Source organism: Anomaloglossus baeobatrachus, chromosome 11 (genome assembly GCF_048569485.1).
Source record: "Anomaloglossus baeobatrachus isolate aAnoBae1 chromosome 11, aAnoBae1.hap1, whole genome shotgun sequence".
Taxonomy (NCBI): Eukaryota; Metazoa; Chordata; class Amphibia; order Anura; family Aromobatidae; genus Anomaloglossus; species Anomaloglossus baeobatrachus.
In genome coordinates this window covers 70,668,549-70,682,079 of record NC_134363.1, presented here as the reverse complement: position 1 = coordinate 70,682,079, position 13,531 = coordinate 70,668,549, and positions in this window count along the sequence as shown.

Here is a 13,531-nt window from a genome sequence, read left to right as displayed (position 1 = left end):
CCAAGATGAACAAGTCATGGGTCAGCAAAGACTTTGCTACCTACCCCGGTGTCATCCTGGGGATGGATAAGAATGGCGTATTTTGGAATGTGCTTGATGCAAATCTAGCTGTGAAGTGTACAACTGGGGCACAACTGCTGCCACTGAATGGGTGGGTGTGTGGGGCCCAATTTTTGGAAAAAAAGGGAGACTCCGCTTGGAGTAACCCTTGCTTGATGTGTTTTTAAAAGAAGCCAAGATGAACAGAGCTGGGATCAGGAAAGACTTTGCTACCTACCCCGGTGTCATCCTGGGGACGGATAAGAATGGCGTATTTTTGAATGTGCTTGATGCAAATCAAAACATCCTGTTTTCAACTAGGGCCCAAGTGCTGCCACTGATGGGGTGGGTGTCTGTGTGGCCCAATTTTTGGAAAAAAGGGAGACTCCGCTTGGAGTAACCCTTGCTTGATGTGTTTTTAAAAGAAGCCAAGATGAACAGAGCTGGTATCAGGAAAGACTTTGCTACCTACCCCGGTGTCATTTTGGGAACGGATAAGAATGGCGTATTTTTGAATGTGCTTGATGCAAATCAAAACATCCTGTTTTCAACTAGGGCCCAAGTGCTGCCACTGATGGGGTGGGTGTCTGTGTGGCCCAATTTTTGGAAAAAAAGGGAGACTCCGCTTGGAGTAACCCTTGCTTGCTGTGTTTTTAAAAGAAGCCAAGATGAACAGAGCTGGGATCAGGAAAGACTTTGCTACCTACCCCGGTGTCATCCTGGGGACGGATAAGAATGGCGTATTTTTGAATGTGCTTGATGCAAATCAAAACATCCTGTTTGCAACTAGGGCCCAAGTGCTGCCACTGATGGGGTGGGTGTCTGTGTGGCCCAATTTTTGGAAAAAAGGGAGACTCCGCTTGGAGTAACCCTTGCTTGCTGTGTTTTTAAAAGAAGCCAAGATGAACAGAGCTGGGATCAGGAAATACTTTGCTACCTACCCCGGTGTCATCCTGGGGACGGATAAGAATGGCGTATTTTGGAATGTGCTTGATGCAAATCAAAACATCCTGTTTGCAACTAGGGCCCAAGTGCTGCCACTGATGGGGTGGGTGTCTGTGTGGCCCAATTTTTGGAAAAAAGGGAGACTCCGCTTGGAGTAACCCTTGCTTACATTGTTTTTAAAAGAAGACAAGATGAACAGAGCTGGGATCAGGAAATACTTTGCTACCTACCCCGGTGTCATCATGGGGACGGATAAGAATGGCGTATTTTTGAATGTGCTTGATGCAAATCAAAACATCCTGTTTGCAACTAGGGCCCAAGTGCTGCCACTGATGGGGTGGGTGTCTGTGTGGCCCAATTTTTGGAAAAAAAGGGAGACTCCGCTTGGAGTAACCCTTGCTTGCTGTGTTTTTAAAAGAAGCCAAGATGAACAGAGCTGGGATCAGGAAAGACTTTATCTACCTACCCCGGTGTCATCCTGGGGACGGATAAGAATGGCGTATTTTGGAATGTGCTTGATGCAAATCTAGCTGTGAAGTGTACAACTGGGGCACAACTGCTGCCACTGAATGGGTGGGTGTGTGGGGCCCAATTTTTGGAAAAAAAGGGAGACTCCGCTTGGAGTAACCCTTGCTTGATGTGTTTTTAAAAGAAGCCAAGATGAACAGAGCTGGGATCAGGAAAGACTTTGCTACCTACCCCGGTGTCATCCTGGGGACGGATAAGAATGGCGTATTTTTGAATGTGCTTGATGCAAATCAAAACATCCTGTTTTCAACTAGGGCCCAAGTGCTGCCACTGATGGGGTGGGTGTCTGTGTGGCCCAATTTTTGGAAAAAAAGGGAGACTCCGCTTGGAGTAACCCTTGCTTGCTGTGTTTTTAAAAGAAGCCAAGATGAACAGAGCTGGGATCAGGAAAGACTTTGCTACCTACCCCGGTGTCATCCTGGGGACGGATAAGAATGGCGTATTTTTGAATGTGCTTGATGCAAATCAAAACATCCTGTTTGCAACTAGGGCCCAAGTGCTGCCACTGATGGGGTGGGTGTCTGTGTGGCCCAATTTTTGGAAAAAAGGGAGACTCCGCTTGGAGTAACCCTTGCTTACATTGTTTTTAAAAGAAGCCAAGATGAACAAGTCATGGGTCAGCAAAGACTTTGCTACCTACCCCGGTGTCATCCTGGGGATGGATAAGAATGGCGTATTTTTGAATGTGCTTGATGCAAATGTAGCTGTGAAGTGTACAACTGGGGCACAACTGCTGCCACTGAAGGGGTGGGTGTGTGTGTGGCCCAATTTTTGGAAAAAATGGAGACTCCGCTTGGAGTCACCTTGCGGTGTTTTACATGATTTTAGAAGGGCGTGCCATGCCTATATCTGTGTGTCCTCCTCTTTTTCCTTGTCCAGCTGTTTTGTTTTCGCATGAGTATATGTCCTTGTCACTTTCCAATGTGTTTGAGTTGTTTGTCACCTTTAGGACACCTTTGAGGGTGTTTTCTAGGTGTTTTTCTGTGTTTGTGGTTGCCTGCCATTGTTTCCTATGCAGTTCGAGTTCGGTTCGTCGAACGTTCGACGAACCGAACTCGAACGGGAGGTCCGTTCGGCGAACCAACCTCGAGCCGAACCGCGACCGGTTCGCTCATCTCTAGTTGAGAGTGCAGTACCCTGTGACACCCTGACTAGTCCAGTGGCGTCACACATACTCGCTCATCACTACTCATTTTGTTTTTAACCTAGGTCCAGATTTAAAGTAAGATTTTTGCAAATTTTGAGGATGGAGAACCCCCCCTAAAACTTTAAGGCATTATTTTTGCCCAGGGCTTAGAGAAACACTAAGAACCCCATTAAAGTAACCTTTCATAATGGCACTTTAAAACTATCTTACTTTTGTCAAGTATAGCCAACCTATCAGGTGTCATTCATTTGCCTCCCACTGCCTCCTCCAATGAGAACAGCATTCCTGTCCTCTTGCACCCAAGATGGCTGCGATAGTGGCATATAGAGCAATGGTAAGCCTATTGTCAGCAATGACAATCAATAATTAAAAAAATATCCATAGATTTATTTCTAAGTAGTAAATTAAAATATAAATGCAAACTTGGCCGTGTTACTTTTAAACTAGAATATTTTAAACCACAAAATTCTGTTTTAGGCTATGTGCGCACATTGCGTATTTACATGCAGTTACGCTGCGTTCTGCATCTATAAAGATTATGCAGGAGACGTGCGCACATGGCGTCTTAGAGCGCAGCACTTCTGCTGCTGCCCGAAGCGCGCGTTCTAAGAAGTGACATGTCACTTCTTTCCTGCGCTCTGCCTGCAGCTCCCGCTCTGTCTATGGGAGGGGCTGCAGTCAGAGTGCATGGGATCAGCTTTTTTTTTTTCACTACGGACTCTTTCTGCAGCGATTTGAAGCGCATGTGTGCTGTTCAAATCGCTGCAGAAATTTCTGCAGGGCCAGTACACAACGTGCGCACATAGCCTTAAAGCAGATCTGTCCCCTAAATCTGCCCCATGTACAAAACTGCAGACTTCATGACAGATCCGCTCTATTAGATAAAATATCTGTAATAATACTGTGCTTTTGGTTAATGCGAGGAATTAGTGAATACAGGCAACTTACTGTTCTGATTGTTCCAATTGTGGAGACACAGGGGTCAGTGGGTGCTCTCGTCCGCTGATCCGGCCACCTTTAGAAAGACAGCAAGGCCCAGGGCTCATCCCATCTGAACGCCCGACCTCCTTAATCCCTCCCTCTCCTCCTCAGCTGTGATCCGATGGCAGGATCCGATCAAAGTGTAATGGCTCACGCTCATAGCACAGCAGGAGCCGAGGGTCATTAGCATATCGCATTACATGTGATATGCCAGTGTGACCTCAGCTTGGTATGTGCGCACGTTGCGTTCTGTGCAGTGCGTAAAAGAACACACCCTCTGGCAGACTGGACAAATGTAAACACTGCGTTTGTAAAAAAAAAAAAAATGCACCCAAAACTCATGCATTTTGGATTCATTTTCCATGCATTTTGGATGCATTTTTGACAGTGCGTTCCCCCATCAATTCAGCTCTGTTACATGCCCGCTGACAGCAGACACAGACAGAGTTGCACGATAAGAATGAGCCCGACTTCATTGTCATCCTGCGGCTCTGTCTGTGTGTCGCGTCCTGGTTAGCGGTCACTCTTGAAGGACCGCAAATTCTCTGAGTGACTGAAGTGAGCAGCGCCATCCGCAGCCAGCTGGAGTCCTCCACCTGAGACCGCAAGTCACCTGTGATGTCATCGCTGATCGCTCAGCTCACTTCAGTCACTCGGGCGACTTGCTGTCACAGTTGGAGGATCCAGCGGTGCCCGCGGGTAACCTGAGTGATGTCATCGCTGATCGTGCGGCTCACTTCAGTTGCTGCATGGAGCTGACAGAGCAATCGTGGTCTGTGGCCGCTCCTGTCAGCTTCATGTAGCAGAGCTGGATGCGTTGCGGGACCTCATGTGGATTACGTCGGACCTGGAGGGGTATTTGGGGGTTTAATAAAATGGTGAAAGAGGGGTTTTTTGGTCTTTTATTCCAAATAACCCTCCATCACATACAATAGGCCTGACAGGCACATCTCTTTTACTTTAATTTCTCCTTCCTCACCAGATTGTGAGGAAATCTCCTCCCTCCAGGTAGTCTCCTGTCTCTAGCAGCTCTGTGAAACCTCATACCACAGTTGGATTGCAGAGCTTCAGGAGGACAGATATAACTGCGCTAATCTCTCAGGCTCATTGTATGTGAACACGTCACACTCAATAAGGTTGGTATGTTATCTTTTTATTCATCACATGCTCTGCAAGTGTAATTTTTCTGGGGAAACTTCAGGATCTAATTCTGATTGAATATGTGTCTACTAGTACTTAAGGTACCTTAAAATTAAGTTTGTTTCCATAAATTATCTTTGTAGAGTTTTTTGACAGAGTCGAACTGGGGACTATTTGGCGGGTTTTGAAATGTTTGTATTTCAGAGTTATTAGTTTTATGTTAAGTGAATGGGGGGGGGTTTGCACCTGATTATGTGTAGTCTCTTTTATTACATCCCTATGAAGGTCACTGATCACTTTTAGAGCACTGAAATTGCAAACATTAGATATTATAGGTATTTTTCTAGCCTGCGCCTGACAGTCACATTGTATGTGAACTCGTTAGAACCGATATTGTATGTGACGGAGGGATAAAGGATTTTTGGGTGTATGTGATAATTTTCATTGACTTACAGGTTAATCATGGAAGGTATCTCGGGGAGATGCCTGCCATGATTAACCTAGGACTTAGTGGCAGCTATGGGCTGCCATTAACTCCTTATTACCCCAATTACCACCGCACCAGGGCAATTCGGGAGGAGCCGGGTAGAGTCCCAGGACTGTCGCATCTAATGGATGCGGCAATTCCGGGCGGCTGCTGGCTGATATTGTTAGGCTGGGGGGCTCCCCATAACGTGGAGCTCCCCATCCTGAGAATACCAGCTTTCAGCCATGTGGCTTTACCCTGGCTGGTATCAAAATCGGGGGGGGACTGTTTTTTTAAAATTATTTATTTATTTATTTTACTGAACGATATAGACCCATCCACCGGCGGCTGTGATTGGTTGCAGTGAGACAGCTGTCACTTAGTATGGGGGTGTGTCTGACTGCAACCAATCATAGGCGCCGGTGGGTGGGGAAAGCAGGGAATATGAGATGGAATAATGAGCGGCCGGCATTTTCAAAAGAGGAAAAGTGCCGGAGCAGTGTGACAGCAGTGCAGCGCCGCGCCGGTGATTGGTGAGTATGAGAGAGGGGGAGAGACTGACCGACGGACAGAGAAACAGACAGAGAGAGAGACCGACCGACGGACAGAGAGTGACAGACAGAGCGACCAACTGACAGAGAAAGAGACCGACCGACAGACAGAGGGAGATTGACCGACATCGACAGAGAGAGACTGGAAAGACCTGCGTTTTGCTTGTCAAAAAAGCATGCGGAACGCAACAAAAATGCAGTCCAAGTGCTTTTTGGTTGTGTTTTGACCCACATCATTGATTTCAATGGGTGGAGAACGCAGCTACAACGCACAAAAGAAGTGACATGCTGCTTTTTATTCCGCAGCGATTTTTGGCATCCAAAATGCTGTGTTTACAAATGCAGAGTGCGTATTGAATTTTCGGACTTCTCATAGACCTTGCTAGGAAAGCAGAACACATGCAATTTGGCACTGAAATGCTGCAGTTCAAAACTCAGCGTTAACGCGGGGAAAAAACGCAACGTGTGCACATAGTTATAGTTCATCGATGCATCGCGACGAGGAAGGAATCCTCGCGGCGAACTACAAGACCCAGGAGGCCGGAGATAGAATGGAAGGTAAGGTGAACATAATATGTGTACCTTCCGTTCCTTCGACGGTCTCCTGGGTCCTGTAGTTCACCGCTCCAGGCTGTGTATCGGTAACCATCGGCGACGAAGCAGGAACGTCCGCTGTCAGACGCTACTCAAAGGCAGTGCGCTGACCAATCAGAGGCTCCTGCGTTTGACGTCAGCGCTCTGGGTGCGGAAGTTCCTCCCTCATCATCATGGTTACCTGATACACAGCCCATGCTAGCGAACAGCAAGTCCCAGCAGGCCGGCGACGGAACGGAAGATAAGGTGAGCATATAATATGTGCGTGTGCGTGTGTTTGTGTGAGTTTGTGTGAGTTTGTGCATGTGTGGAATGGCACAACAGGGGACCAGGATGGGACATTTAACAAGTTGTGGAACGAATTGTCTGCATTGCAATGATTTCCTATACATTCACATTACTGGGGCCTGTGGAGCCTACATACTGACAGTGGTGGCCTGTGGGGCATACATACTGGCTCTAGGGATGCTTAGCGCACAGGCTGGGAGCGGTGGAAGACGCTGAGGGCCCAAGCTGGCAGCACTGGAGGGTGCTTAAGGCATAAGCTGGCAGCACTGCAGGGGAATGCTGAGGGCACAGGCTGGCGTGGTGCTGGGGGGTGCTGAGGTCACAGGCTGGCGTGGTGTTGTGGGTCGCTGAGGGCACAGGCTGGCGTGGTGCTGGGGGGCGCTGAGGGCACAGGTTGCCAGCATTGCAGCACCAGAGCCTGAGAGCTCCTCTGGCTGCTTTCTCTGAGTCCCCTGTTTGTCTGCTTTTTCTATTGCAGGCACAGGGGGGACCTGAGAAGACAAGTGCTGGACTCTCCCCTGCTCTCCCCTCCTGCAAGTGTGGCGCCCCTGACCTGGTCAGGCACCACAGAGTATTGCACCCATGCGGGAGCAATGCTTCCAGGTAATCTCCAAAGGCCAGGATGAGGCGCACACACAAACACATAGTGACCAGGCCTCCCAATCACCAGAGGGGACCCTTGGGTAGCCAGAAGGGGTTAACTTTCAATTCCCAGCTGGGGGTGTGTTCAGGGGCTGGTTGCTAGGAAGCAGGGCAGAGAGAGAGAGGAAGAGGAGAGTCTGGAGGAAGAAGTTGAAGTGTGTGGAAGGGAGCAGAGGAGCTCTCGTGTCAGACAGGTCCTGAGGAGTGCAGTAGCTGAAAGCGGGGGAGAAAGGAGTACCGTGGGTCGGCCTGAAAATCATCCAGAGAGAAGGGTGGCTGAGTACGGAGATCCCGGTATCCGAGCACACAAGGGGAACTAGATCCCCAGTACAGGCAGCAGATCATCCAGAGCTGCTTAACCTACAGGTGGGGGGGGTACTTCATGCCCTCACCACGACTACACAGAGCTTGAGCCAAGCAGCAATCACCAGGCCCATAAGGGGACAGGGCCAGAAGCCATCCCACCAAGGCCACGCTGCCGGCAGACGAGCCAGAGAGAGGGGAGCAGGGTGGTAACAGCTTCCCTGGAGGGGTCCTACCACGCTTCAAGCAAAGGATCCTCCTAAAACAGAAAGAGTGCAAGGAAGGCGAGTGGACAGCTACCCTCAGAACGGCCTCCTGGAATTCCTGGTTCAACCTGGTTATCACAGTGTCGCCCGGGCATCTCACCGTGACCTCCAAACAGTGAGTAAACACGTTGAAAGACTTCTTGGACTGTGTTTGAGTCATTCTGCGACCTGTGGTCCCACACACATACACCGGGGCCTGGGGCTTGCCTCACTCTCAGGGGGTTAATATACTGACTGCACCCACCATCAGCCCCAGGCATCCCTTAATCTGCAGTGGCGGTCCCCGCTGACCGCAATACTGAGAGTGGCGTCACGACAATCCTAAAAGAAGGTTCCCTACCTGTGACCAGACTGTTCCATCCACGTGGAGTCCCTGAAGGTACTGCACCGACACATACTAGCGGGGCTTCACAACTTCTGGCGTCACGAACAGGATTTGGACTAGACCTGTTCAGACAGGTGACCGTGTGCCTCAGAGGTCCGACCGCAAAAATTGAACCGCCGCCATATTGCCATCTTCAAAAGCGCGCGCTGCAGCCCGCGCGAGGGAGAAGAGCACCGCCCACGAAGAGGTGTGGCCGCCCCAGAATCCCCACAATTCAGAGAGCGTTCTGACCCAGGAAGTGGAAAGGGAGAGCGCAGATTTCTGAAGAAAAATGGACGCTGCAGGAGGTAATGCCCCTGGTCAGGGCGACGCAGCCCAAGCGATGCCAGCCCCCGTCGCGCTGGACGCAGCAGCGCCCGGTGCCGCGGTCGCAGCCGCGCCGGCCGAAGTCTCCCCCATAATGCCAGTTTCCTTACTGTATGTCCCAGGAGCGCAATGGCTGCCCCAATACGCCGGTAAAATAGACACGCTGACCGGGTTTAAGAAGAAGATCAACACCCTGCTAGACATGCACGCGATGACTGGTACGCAGAGGGCCGCTGTGGTGCTGGGACAATTGACTGAAGCAGCAGAGTTGGAGGCTGAGTCCTGGACCAATGATGACCGGGGCTCTGTTGAGACCATCTTTGCCAAACTAGCAGCTGCTTTTGAACACCGCACAGAGGGAGAGCTGAGGACGGACTTCTATAACTGCCGTCAGAAGCCCCAAGATAGTATAAGAGACTATGCCCTCAGGCTGCAGGCTGCACTACGGGCTCTCAAGCTGGTGGACCCTGTCAGTGATCAGGAAGGAAACCGAATGATGAAGGAACAATTCTTGCGGGGCCTGCGCTCTCCTGAGGATGGGAAGCAGATGAAGCTGTGGTCCCTGGAACACCCTGACGTGGACTTTGCCATTCTGAAAGACAGGGCAGTGAAAGCACTCCAACCTCCTGTGGACACAGACCCCGTCGCACCCGCATGGCCTGCCAGTTCCACGGCTGCAGGAGCGGAATCCTCCTCGCAGTCCTTGGTAACTGCAAAAGGACTCAACGCGTCAGCAGAGACCATAAGTACGCTATCCTCCCAGGTGCAACAGCTCACTAAGGACGTCGCACAAATCCTGAAAGCAATGCAGTTGCCCTCAGAGACCAAAGTCCCTCATCGGATCCTGCTAGCTGACAACCCAGAGGACGTCCCTTGGATGCGGAGGAGAAGAGGTCCCCCAACCCGAGGCAGGAGCAGTGATCGCTATGACTCATCTGGACAACCCATCTGTCGTCGTTGCCAGGAGGCAGGACACTATGCAAGGGCCTGTCCTTTAAACGAGCCAAACCTGGGGCCGGGGGCCAGTCCTCAGGATTAAGAAGATCAGGCCCAGGTCGCTGCTGTGATCAGTACGTGGGTGGACGTCCTGTCCTGTCCATTGTCCTGGACGGGATCCCTACCCCGGCATTATTGGACACCGGCTCTCAGGTCACCACGATCCCGTATGTCCTTTATCGTAGGTTTTGGTCGGACGACGATCTCCGACCACCGGACCCCTCCCTCACCATCTATGCTGCCAACGGACAACCTATAGACCAGATCGGGGTCAAAGAGGTAACCATAAAGGTGGGAAGGCAGGAAATGAAGGGACAAGGACTGATTGTTGTGGACACTGATATTAGAGAAAGGAACCCGCAAATGATTTTAGGCACTAATGTCATAGAAAATTGCCTAGAAGAAGTGTTGTTGTTGCTTCACCAGATTGTTGAAGGTGCTGAGGGCAGGTCGCAAAGAGCCTTGCAAAAGGAGATCCGAATCATTCTGAGGAAGCAACAGGTAAAACAGACTGGCGGTGAGATTGGTAGTGTACGGGTGATGGATGCTAACCCCATTGTGATACCCCCACGGAGTGAAATGATGATGTGGTGTAGAGCAGCGGTAGGTCTCAGAGGACAAGATTACCAGGCTGTACTAGAGCCCACTCATTCAGACCACTGGCCCACGATTCTGACAGCCAGGGGGGTAGTTGATGTACACAAGGGACGAGTGCCTGTACGAGTGTTGAACTGTGGGGAGGAGGAAGCCAGACTACCAAGGTACGCTACCATAGCCAAACTGTTTACATGCTCAGATGACGCCATAACACCTGTAGGTCCCCTGACACAGGCTGACTCAACAGAGGATGAGACCTCCCAAAAGCAGTTAGAGGACTGGTGCCAGAAACTACACGTGGGGACTGACTCTACACCCGTCTACCAGAAACATGGGGTTTACAGGGTCGTGCAGGAATACGAGCAGGTCTTTAGTAAGAACCCACTAGACTTTGGTAGGATCAAAGGGGTGCAACATCACATACCCACAGGCAGTCATCCTCCCATTAAGGAAAGACATAGGCCTATTCCACCAGCCCATTACCAGCGCACAAAGGACATGCTGAAGGACATGAAGGAGGCAGGCGTCATAAGGGACAGTTGTAGCCCCTGGGCGGCTCCCCTGGTCCTGGTGAGGAAGAAGGATGGCACGATGAGGATGTGTGTGGATTACAGACGGATAAATCAGATAACACACAAGGATGCCTACCCTTTGCCAAGGATAGAGGAATCCCTCGCTGCCTTGAAAACCTCTAACTACTTTTCTACCCTAGATCTTACTAGTGGCTACTGGCAAGTATCTGTAGCAGAAGAAGATCGGGAGAAGACGGCCTTCACCACTCCAATGGGCCTCTGTGAGTTCAACAGCATGCCATTTGGACTCTGCAATGCCCCCGGGACTTTCCAGAGGCTTATGGAATGCTGCCTAGGCCACCTCAACTTTGAGACCGTCCTGCTCTATCTGGATGAAGTCATCGTGTACTCCAAGACCTACGAGGACCACCTGAAACACCTGGCTGAAGTCTTTGAAGCACTATCCCGATATGGAATGAAGCTGAAACCATCCAAGTGCCATTTACTGAAGCCAAAGGTCCAGTACCTAGGTCACGTGGTCAGTGCAGAAGGAGTAGCACCGGACCCAGAGAAGGTCACAGTCATCCAGGAATGGCCCACACCTACTACCGTCCGGGAGGTACGTCAGTTCCTTGGCTTGGTAGGCTACTACAGAAGGTTCATCAAGGGCTACACGAAAATGGCAGCGCCTTTGCAAGAGCTCCTGGTAGGCCACCCAAAGAAGAGAGGAAAGATCTCCGGCCCGCCATTTCACTGGGGAGAAGCAGAAGAACACTCCTTCAGACAAATGAAAGGGGCCTTGACGGGTGAAGAGATCCTAGCCTACCCTGACTACGGTCTGCCATTCGTACTGTACACAGATGCCAGTAATGTGGGACTGGGAGCAGTGCTTTCACAGGTGCAGGGAGGCAAAGAGCGTGTGATTGCTTACGCCAGCAGGAAGCTCAGGCCTACTGAAAGAAACCCGGAGAATTATAGCTCATTCAAGCTAGAGTTCCTGGCCATGGTATGGGCTATCACAGAGCGGTTCAAGCACTACCTGGCAGCCACCAAATTCACTGTCTTCACGGACAACAACCCCCTGACCCACTTGGATACTGCTAAATTGGGTGCCATGGAGCAGCGTTGGGTAGCCCGACTGGCGAATTATGACTTTACTGTCAAGTATCGAGCTGGCCGCAAGAACGGCAACGCAGATGCTCTGTCCAGGATGCCTCACCTAGCAGACGAGGGTGAAGATGTAGATGATCTTGAAGAGATTGAGCTGCCAGCGTTCCATCGCCATGGAGCAAAACAGTGTCGGCAGTCGCGTGCCAACCGCCAAGAGGTGACCCTGAACCCACTACCTCACTACAACTGGAAGGAGACCCAGGAAAATGATCCAGCGGTAGGCTTGGTAAAGAAACTGATCAGCCAGCCGGGCGCCAGCCTTGACAAAGGAGCCCCACCTGAGGCACAGTACCTATGGAAGGAGAGGGGTCGATTATTCATCTATCAAGACAAACTTTACAGGAGCATCATTGACCCGAGGACGCATGAGAAGGTGTGGCAAGTGATTGTACCACAGAAGGATACGAGGATGGTGCTAGAAGCCTATCACAATGGTGCAGGCCACTTTGGTTGGAAGAAACTGGAGGCCCTACTTAAAGTAAGATTCTACTGGGTGGGCATGAGATCTGCCCTAGAGAAGTGGTGTCGAAACTGCGGGCCCTGCAATCTTAGAAGAAAAGACCAACACAGCCAGAGAGCACCACTCCAGCCAATCCAAACTAAACGGCCTCTGGAGATCGTGGCCCTGGACCATGTAAAGTTGGCACCCAGCAGACAAGGCTACAACTACGCTCTCACTATGGTTGACCACTACTCCAGATTCCTGGTGGTAGTACCAGTCAAGGACTTGACAGGTCAAACTGCAGCCAAAGCTTTCCAGACACACTTCTGTCGACCACATGGCTATCCAGATCAAGTGCTCACTGACCAAGGACCAGCCTTTGAAGCTGAAGTGTTTAAGGAGTTTTGTAACCTATACGGCTGCCAGAAGATCCGTACTACGCCTTACCATCCTCAGACCAATGGCATGTGTGAGAAGATGAACCACATCATTCTCGACCTTCTGAAGACGCTCCCACTAGAAGAACGAAGTCAGTGGCCGGAAAAACTGCCCGATCTAGTGGACATGTATAACAACATCCCTGTGAGTTCCACGAACTGCACACCGGCATACCTGATGAGGGCCAGACCAGGGAGATTGCCAGTAGATCTGGAAATGGGAGTTGAGACCCCTGAAGACCATCTACAAGGTGCTGATTGGGATTCCAACCGCCAAGCCCAATACAAGAAAGTACAAGAGTGTGTGGAGCGAAGCCTGACTCAGCAGCGTGAGAAACAAGAAAAGGCCTACAATCGAAAAGCACCTGCTGTTCCTTTGATGCCAGGAGATATAGTTCTCAAGAGAAAGAGAAGACATCATAAACTTGACAATCACTGGGAAGAAGAACCCTATACTGTGTTACCATCGACGCTTAGCAATGAAAAGACATGCCGTATCAGCAAGGATGGAGGAAAAACAACAGCTGTCGTTTCTAGAGATCGCCTAAAGAAATGTCCTGAACAACTAAGAACCCCTGAAGAAATTCCCAACTCTTTGCCAGTTCAAGAACCAAAAGAAAAGATGATCCATACTGTACTTGGAGATTTCCCAGCAAGTTGGCCTCAATACAATGGAGCAGTAGTTATTCCGGTTATTACATTCCTTCAATCTGGAGAAGTAAGAGACCCAGAAGAACCTGTTCAGAACCTGGAAGAGCCAAATGTAGCTGAAGCAGAAGACCATGCATTGGTATCA